Below are 9,771 nucleotides of genomic sequence, written 5' to 3' on the forward strand. Positions count from 1 at the left end.
CGGCCCATCGAGAGTTTTAATGGATGCAGCTCATGCATAAAAACTTTGATTGGTTGTAGTGGTTGTAAAAGGCAAGATAAAGATCTATTAAGCTCCTCCAAAAACAGGCTCGCGATGCCCCCCCGTCCCGAGCGAGGGGGGACCCGTGCCCCCATAAAGAGTTCTTCTAAGCAGGTGTGAGCCACGTGCCTGTGTTTGGTGGGACGCATCTGCTCCACCCCATTGGCTCGCCGACGAACCCTCTCGGTTGGAGTTTTAAAAAATAAGGGAGTGATTTATGACAGTAATTATTCATCTCTTTATGGATTCTTCTATATCTTTTAGGGCACCAAAAGAAAAATGCACTCAGCATAAATCACCTACCGGTGGGCCATTGTTTAATTCTGAAATATAGTTCATCTTCGCTGACCTTCACGGGGGATGAAACGGCGGGCCGCTGTGTTCGGTGGAGGGCCGGCTTTAGCGAGAAGGAACGCTTGAAATGTGATTCATGTCATGATATTTAGTGCTAAGTGACTGGAAATTCAAGCGCGCCCACAGGAACTTAAATGAATTGCTATGTGTGAATATACGTTAGAATGTAGTTTAATGTGAAGTCCTCGGTGTCACATGATCCTACTGAAATCATCTAATTTGCTGCTCAAAACACTTTTCTTATTATCATCAATGTTGGTGCTGCTTCATATTTTGTCGGAAGCTGTGATGCTGTGAACTTTAGCGGTGGCGTATATTGTCGAAACATCTTTAGTGGTGTATCAAGAGGCCCATGGCCACACCCCCGGAGCACCTGTGTGGGTGGAGCCTGACCATAAACTAAAGCGAGCGTGAGCCACTGTTGCTTGTAAAGTGATGAAAGTGGACTTTGTCTTGGCTTGTAGTGACTTTCCTCGGAAGGTAATCCCACCTGGATCTGTTTTAATGGCCCTTTCAGCAATGTTTGATTTCAAAGCCTGGAGAAAAGAAAAAAAAATATACATATTTTTCTTCGTATACATTTTTTGAACGTTTGGCCCCCAAAAAAAGACGGGGTGGAGGGGGTGTATAACAACGAGGAGATCTGTTAGATATACTGGATACATTTGTGTGTTCATTGTAGTGTTTAACTATTATACGTCCCGTGTTGTACATAACCCTGTTACGTTCTGAGAGTTATCTTCTAATGGACTGGACATCATTGGGCTCTTTTTACAGCACAGTGAAAAGAAAGTACATCATTATGATTGCAAATTGGGAAAAAGTAGTATAGAACTATGTTTCTAAAAATGATTAATATTATGCACGCCACCTTGTTACTGTACGCTTTCAATGATCTAATAATTCGTAAAAATATGATACGTAGGAAGTGACATCACTGAACCATTCATCACTGAAGAAACTAAAAAATTCCATTTTCAACCGATTCAACCCTGTTACTAAAGTAAAAAACATAATAAATAAATTAAAAAATAGATAAATTATTTCATTTGGGTAAGTGTTCGCTCATAAATATCTACAAACCGTATTTAATCGCGGACTAGCTAACTGTGAGAGCTTAGTTTAGGCTAAATCTGCAGTCCTGTTACTAGCAACGCTGTTGCCAATGTGGTATTTTTACAAATAATTTTCATGTTACGCATTTTCATTTGAATGTTTGTTTAATGTTTACTAAATTAGTTCACACAAATCAGGATTTAAAAATGTATTCAGATGTGTCCCAAATTTTAGTAACGGTTGAAAATCATAGAAAAATGACGATGACGACAACTAAAAAATATTTAAAAAAATTCTAAAGGCACTTCTTTTAAAATAAGCAAATAAATATCGTACAATTAACATGACTAGATTAAGTTTTTACTTTGGCTTTTTTTTTTTTTTCTTAGTATTTGTTACAATAGCTCCACAAACAGCACATTTTTCCGTCAGAAGCTTTTGTTTTCTTCTCTTTTCTTGCATGTTAACATCAGGGGCTCACAGCAGCGTCCCGCCATTCCGTCCACGGATAAAACTCCTCCGCTTTCTGCAAAAGCCTCAGGATGCCCGCAAATCCCAACAAAAACTCGCAAGAGTTCCGTCTTTAAGCGGGAGGGAGATAAAACTTGCTTTTCACTCGAAAAAAAAAAGTTTGAAAACGCCAAGCCTAACACTTTGACAGCGCTAAGCCGTCTAAACTTCAGACGACCTAACCGTGTCTCACAGAGCCGTGGACAGGGGGTTTGCTGTCATTTGCATGGACCATTGTGCTGCGCAAGTTTGGCTTCTCTCTTCTTCTTTTTTTTTTTTTTCTGATGAGAGCCTTTTGGCCATTTACTTCCACCCTGGCTGGCTGTTTGGAGCGTTGAATGGCCTTCACTCCAGGCCCGCACAAAGGAGCCTTTGTGCCGCGGCCGCACCATATTCATCATGTAATGCCTGTTAGACAAATCTGATTGGACGCTCCTGTCACTTTGATGTGCGTCCAGTGGTTTGGTAGTGGCGAATCTCGCTCTCTCTCCACCTTTCAGGCTAATATAGATGGGAGGTTCGGGCAGGGGAGCCCCTCATTATGTGCCAGGGCAATTTCATAACAATTTCTTAAGTCTCGCGCGAAAAAAAAAAAAAAAACGGTTGAGATGATTGACGTTACTTTACTCTGGCTCGAACAAAACCCAGATTTGAGCCGAATAACGGATGAATGTGCCGAGCGTGGACTCAATTCAAACTATTTTAATCCCCCCCCGCACACTTTATTCACCCTTTTCCCCCTCTTTGTGGCCCTCTCGCTCCTTTCAGCTTTCTATCCAGTTTTTTCCACCCAGCATTCCTGATTTTCGGGGTAATTCCACACAGACAGAACCGCTAATTAAGGTTCATTAAAGCAGGCGGCTGCTAGACTTCTGATAGTGAGCTTATATCTGTCTAATGACTGCTGGAACTGGAACCGGACCCTCGTTGGGTTTGTTGTTTGCCGGATAAAGGACGAACCAGGGGGTCTGGTTGTCAGTTTTTGCACTGGGTGTCGCTTTCAAGTGGAATTTTTATGCCACTCCAAACTGAGTTGGCCTTCACACAAAACGTATAATTGCTGCATGCTAATCTAGCGGCGTCACCACTGGAAATGACACCATCATCGACCAAGTCAAACGTGTGCAGGTTTATTTATGAGCCTACGATAAATATACGTTTAAGCTTTGAATTAAAAGATGAGGTCAAAAAATGTCAGGGTGGTATAACCGCCTGGATACCGTTTTTAGAAAATGCTGGTATTCTTGACATGATGTTTTATAGATTTATTTGCCGTGGTGGTTTTATTGATTTATTGAAAATGCAATATTTTATGGACGTCTCTTTATGACGCGATAGGGTTCGTTGGCGTTGTGAAATGTCACGTGGTTCGACTCTCTTAAGACGTATTGATATTTATCAGTTACTAATGAATTCTAATGATATAGACAAATTATTTGGCATTTAATATAAATAATATAATAAAAATAGGTATAAGTGTAATATTATGTTTTAAATTGTTCTTTAAAATAATTCATTTCTGGAAGTGTGTTTTAGAGTAAAATTTTGATTTTTCTCAGTAGCCCATTCACACGATATAAGGTGGAAAACGTGCTTTTTTCATGATTATGACACAAAACGTTGAAATCGTAGGATAAAAAGTCATTATTACAAAGAATTCAGATCTTTTTATGTTATGATTACGCTCTCAAAAGCTTTCCTGTCATACCGGTAGCTTTTTAATTTCACAATAAATGGCTTAGTGTTTAATCATTTTGACCATTTATCTCAATTATGACTTTATCTAATCATTTAGACTATTTAGACTTTATTCATTTCTATTTAAAAGTTTATCTAGTACCTCAAAACGTTGACTCGCACGTATCTGCGTATAGCCGCTCAAATAAATGTTTCCTGTTGTACTTGTGTGCAGAACCAAGCATGCTGCTTTTAACCATTTATCTGTAATAGTTAAAAAAAACGATTTGATAAATTAGGCTATATTCTAAAAATGCCATCCCTTCTTACTGCTTATGCGCCACGTTGCTCTTTTTCCCTTTCCCATTCTTGGCTTTTTGAATAACGTCTCTCCGCAAATAGGATTAGTGAGCACCATTTTGTGCGACTCTTTTCATTTCATTAGTTTGTGACCCCTCCAGTTAATTATCTTGATCTGGCCAAAGAGCAGGCTTACTTTAACTGCCCCGAGTGACACACTGGCCAGAAACACACACACACACACACACACACACACACACACACGCACAAACAAACACACACAATAGTTAACACACCGAGGGTGAATGAATGAAAAAGCCAGGAAAGGCAGAGAATGAGAGAGAGAGAGATTGAGTGTGCTGCTGGTCGCCGTAAGAACCAGGTTGAATTGATGGGGAATTTTTTTTTTTTTTTTTTTGGAAGGAAGTGAAATGCCTTAATAAGCCTTTTGTTGAAATATGGGATTGTTGCAGATTGATGGAGTGCTCTCATTGACGAGGCGAAATGGCATTAAGCTGATTTCAGTGGAAAGAAAGAGAAAGGAATTAATGGTACCTCCCTAGTAGAAAATAGCATTCAGCCACATGTTATACTTGAATGTAAGAAAAAAGAAATCGGTTTTGTGGTTAAACTGCATTTTCACAAGATGAAATGAGTTTTATAGTTTTAACTGAAAATTAATTTTTATCTACCTTTTCGTTTTAGTCTTACGTTAACGTTATTTTAAACTTGCAGATTTACCTTCAGTTTAGCCTTAGTTTTAGATTCAGCTCAAGTTTTAATCTATCCTTTTGTTTTAGAGTTTTAATTTAAAAATGTAGTTTTAGAGTTAGCTTTAGTTTAAGCGTAGTTTTAGCTTTGATGTATTTTTAACTTAAGCTTCAGCCTAATTTTTAGCCATTATTTAGGCTTTTCATTTTAGTCTTGGGTTAAGTTTATGCTTAGTTTTAGGTCTTACTTTAAACGTCTCTAGTTTCATTTTAGGTTTAGGTTTAATCTACATTTTAGCAGTGGTCCTAGCTTTAATTTTAGATTTAATTGTACATATATTTTAAACTTTAGCATTAGCCTAATTTTTTAGCCATTATTTTACTGTAGATTTAGTTTTAGAACTAGCTTTAGTTAAAGCGTAGTTGTTGTAAATTTATGTGTAAGCTACAGTTTTAGCTTTATCTTACGTTTTAACCTTAATATTAGAATTACCTTTAGTTTGAGCTGTTTTAGATTTATTCTTAGTTTGGTTATAGTTTTAGCTTTAGCTTTAGCCATAAGTTAACCAAGTTATCTTTGCTTGTGAAATTGGCTTTAGTATAAGATTTTTAGCTGTAGTAAGAGATTTATCTTTTTTAAATGTAGTTTATGCTTAAGCTTTACCTTTTATTTCAAATTTAGGTTTAGCGTTAGCGTTATTTTAAACTTGCAGATTTACCTTCAGTTTAGCCTTAGTTTTAGCTTCAGCTCGAGTTTTAATCCATCCTTTTGTTTTAGAGTTTTAATTTAAAAATATAGTTTTAGAGTTAGCTTTAGTTTAAGCACAGTTTTAGCTTTGATGTATTTTTAACTTAAGCTTTTTAGCCATTAATTTAGCTTTTGTTTAGGTTTTAAAATTTGCTCTAGTTAAAGATTAGATTTATTTTAGTTAAAGTAGGTTCAGGTTTAGCCTTTATTTTTAGATTTTGTTTTAGAATTAGCTAGTTTAAGCGTAGTTTTAACTTTAGTATTAGATTTGTCTTTGGTTTAAATGTAGTTTAAGTTTCAGCTTTACCTTTTAAATTTTTGGTTTAGATTTAGCTTTAGTTTAAACTTGGTGTTGGGGGTTTTGGTCCCTTGCCACTGTCGCCTCTGTCTTGCTTAATTGAAGACGCTTAATTTCTACCGATCCTAAATTAATAAAAAAAAGTGTTTGTCATCACTCTGTTCTCCTTTATGATACTGTATTGTTAAAAGCGCGATATAAATAAAAGTGTTGGCTTCAGTTGTAATTAAGATTTAGTTTAACTTTTAGATTTAGTTTTAGTTTATTTATAGTTTTTTCTGCCTAAATGTGCCTAAATGCAAACTAATTGTTAGCATTTCTGATGTGTTAGTGTTATATCTTTAACTTAGCTTTAGGTTAGCCTTTATTTTAGCTTTAGGTTGGCTTTAGTGTTAGTTTTATCTTTAAATTGGCTTTAGGTTTAGCTTAGCTTTTAGTGTTAGTTTTAGCTTTATCTTAGTTTCAGTTTTAGCTTTAGGTTAGCTTTCATTTTAACTCTAGTGTTAGTTTTAGCTTTACCTTAGCTTTAGCTTTGGGTTAGCTTTAGTTTTAGCTTTACCTTAGCTTTAGCTTTGGGTTTGCTTTAGTTGTAGCTTTACCCTAGCTTTAGCTTTTTGGTTAGCTTTAGTTTTAGCTTTACCTTAGCTTTAGCTTTGGGTTAGCTTTTTATGTTTACCTTTACCTTAGGTTTAGCTTTGGGTTTGCTTTTTATGCTTTTAGCTTTACTTTAGGTTTAGTTTTAGCTTTTTAGCTTTAGCTTTGGTTTGCTTTTTAGTTTTAGCTTTAGCTTTAGCTTAGCTTTAGCTTTGGGTTTTTGGGTTAGTTTTAGCTTTACCTTAGGTTTAGCTTTGGGTTTGCTTTTTAGTTTTAGCTTTACCTTAGCTTTAGCTTTGGGTTTGCTTTAGTTTTAGCTTTACCTTAGCTTTAGCTTTGGGTTTGCTTTAGTTTTAGCTTTACCTTAGCTTTAGCTTTGGGTTTGCTTTAGTTTTAGCTTTACCTTAGCTTTAGCTTTGGGTTTGCTTTAGTTTTAGCTTTACCTTAGCTTTTGTTTTGCTTTTAGTTTTCCATCTGCAGACAAACAAATCATTAATAAAGATTACTAAATGAATTAAAGTTACTATATAACAATAAATTACTATTTCAGGCATAAATTTCACCCTTTATGCTTGGAATTATTCGTGAAATTTGCGAGTAGTTTAAATAGTGAATCATTTTTGCAGCCAATAGTTTTGAAGTAAATCCAGTGCCATATTTTTGTATGTGCTAAAACCTGACTCTATTATTATTTTTTTTTTACTTTCTGTCTGAAATAATCAGTCGCAGCCTCGGCATTAAAGGACCGCCGGTCTAGAGCGTCTCACCTGATGGGTTTCTCTCTTTCTCTTCTGCACCTGTCTCTTCAATACTTCACTATACAAATCCTCTCTTATTTGTTCAGTCTCTTGATGTTTGCAGGGAGACGACTTGAGTTTGCTCTCTGCTTCATATGCAGTATTGAAAACAAATGCAATCAAATCCGGTCCATTTGCATACTGTGACCTCTATTGTGGCCGATAAACATTTGGTATGGAAAGAGGAGTGAAAATCTCTTAAAATGCTTTGGGTGGAAATACTAAAATGGACCGTTTTTAGACTTGTTTTTTTTTTCTCCTGGAATTCAGAATAGTCTAGTCTGTCTGGCTATGCATGTAAAGAGACTCGGCTTTTTGTTCCAACCGTGGCTGAGAGCCAAAGTCTTCAAACATACCCACTCAGCTCCCTCCACCCCTCGCCCCCCCATCCAGCCCAGACCACCTCGCCGAAAAAAGTGCTTCAACACAGGAGACGGCCATCGTTTAAAAAGCAGGTGTTTTGAGTTTTAAAGACATTTCCAAATGGACATCCTTTCACCCGTGAGCCTCCGCTGGTTGAAGTAGCCGGTCGGCCAATCAGCGCACTGAAATCTGGCACAGTAGCTCTCAGAATAATGCTGGCCATTCGAACTGATTGTGCCTCATTTGGGTCTGAAGTGTGGCTAAGCCTTCTTTCAGACTACGGTCAAGCCACATAATAGTTAATCTGTGAAAAGTGTTCATTAAATATGACAGTGAGAGGCTGCAAAGACACAATTACGCCTATTAGTACCGCGAGTATCGGCGAAAATGTGCACTCAGCACTTTTTTTCTCATTCAAATGTTACGTCAAAGTGATAACATTTTCCGTAGATCTTGAATATATGTGTATGGGATCATTATCACATGATGTGCAGGTTTTTATTCATTCGTTTGCTTTTTCAAAGGTCGTTATTCGTTTATTAGACTCGTAAGACTTTTGGGGGGTCATTTCACCTATCGTTTCATAACCTGAAGTAACCTCGCCTGATACTTTCAAACTTGCTGACCTATTTTAATGGTATTAAAAACATATTTCCATATCTGTGATATGTAACATTTAACAGCACGTTTGATGAGATAATGTTGGGTTTTCTTTGTCAACACAAACCCATCTCCTGGGGTTTATGGGTAATAAAAGTTAACCGATTTTCGTCTAGTTTGACTCACCGTTATTACTGGCTATAGTCCAAAATTTCAGACAATTTTTCCAATCTTAGCCGTTGACTTCAGTTCGGTTTTATGATATAAGCAGCATCATGTTATCACCTGTTTGATGGGTGTGATGACTATTTGGTTAAGCGGTGTTTTAGTTGATATTACCGTCTGTTTAGTTTCCTGTAGGATGGGCGTAGAAACTAACAACCAACGTTTTTCAGCCCTTCCTGGATAATGGTTACTCTTCACGGATCCACACCTTCCAGTCCCGCGCCTCGGGACGAATTCCAGCGGTTCATCGTGGCTGGAGTGAGAGGAACGCGTCCGTCTGTCTAACAATCAACTTTAAGGTCAGTAATCTGCTGCGATTCAGGAGCCCTTCCCTGAACATCCCTGACAACTTGAGCACAATTCGAAGGGAAAATTTGCAGATATTGTGCTCATCCTCAATTCATCCAAAACGTACTGATTTGGAGAAATGCAGCCAACTCTATCTGCGTTTTTTATTCATATCAAACATTAAGGCTAAACATTTTCAAACTGGCGGTGTACAGTACAGCCTCCGTCCTCGCAGCAACCCAAACGCTGTTTATTTATTGATATTTTCCATTGTAATGCTATTCGGGATCAAAGATTAGCATTGTATTATTTTTGGTGGTATTATATCACCAAATATATAATATATATAATATATAATATATATATATAATTCTAAATACATGCACCAAAAAAATATTTTGCACCAAAATATATTAAATACCGAATATAATACATTAGGTATAATGATCCGTTTAATTGAGGAATATTTGGCTTCCCGCATCGATCCTGTCTTCATGTGCAAGCGTTGGTCACTCCGGTTCAGTAATCTGGTTAAGGTCTGAGGAATGTCGGGTTTGTCTCCTCAATCAGATTCCCGAGTGTCAGACCTCAGATGTGTTCACAGCGTGAGAACTGAAGAAGCGACCTGGAGACTGTACTCCGTCAAAGCTGTCACGGCGGTTCAATGACAGGAGTTTGTTCTTCTCGTTAACGTCACTGTGCTGGAACGAAGTTAGCGATCAATCAGATCAGAGTCAGGCCTGAGCCTTTCCTGCTGTAGTTTAGAGAGATTTCAGTCTTACTTAACGCTTACAGATCGACCACTGACGCCTGTTTGCCGATTGTTTAATGCATCGTTCATCCTCTTTTTAATTTCGAAATAATTTCACTGGGTAATACGAATTTAAAATAGGGTTTTCTCTAGATGACGGAGGTTCGCAAATTAGTGAAGTGGCTTTAAAAAAATGTCTAGAGCAGTGAAAATGACCATTACCTCTTCAGACGAAACTAAAAAATTTGCTTTTTAGCAACATGCACTCAAGACTGGTTTGGTGATTGGTTTTGGGATAAAAAGTAGCCCATGTGTTCAATGAAAAACACTGCTGTATTATCCATCTTATATTTCTGGACATCTTGTTTAGACACATGGCGTCATGGATTCTATCAAATACCAAGAGATAAAATAAAAACAAGTGACTTGACTCTGTTAGA

Source organism: Puntigrus tetrazona, chromosome 25 (genome assembly GCF_018831695.1).
Source record: "Puntigrus tetrazona isolate hp1 chromosome 25, ASM1883169v1, whole genome shotgun sequence".
Classification (NCBI taxonomy): domain Eukaryota; kingdom Metazoa; phylum Chordata; class Actinopteri; order Cypriniformes; family Cyprinidae; genus Puntigrus; species Puntigrus tetrazona.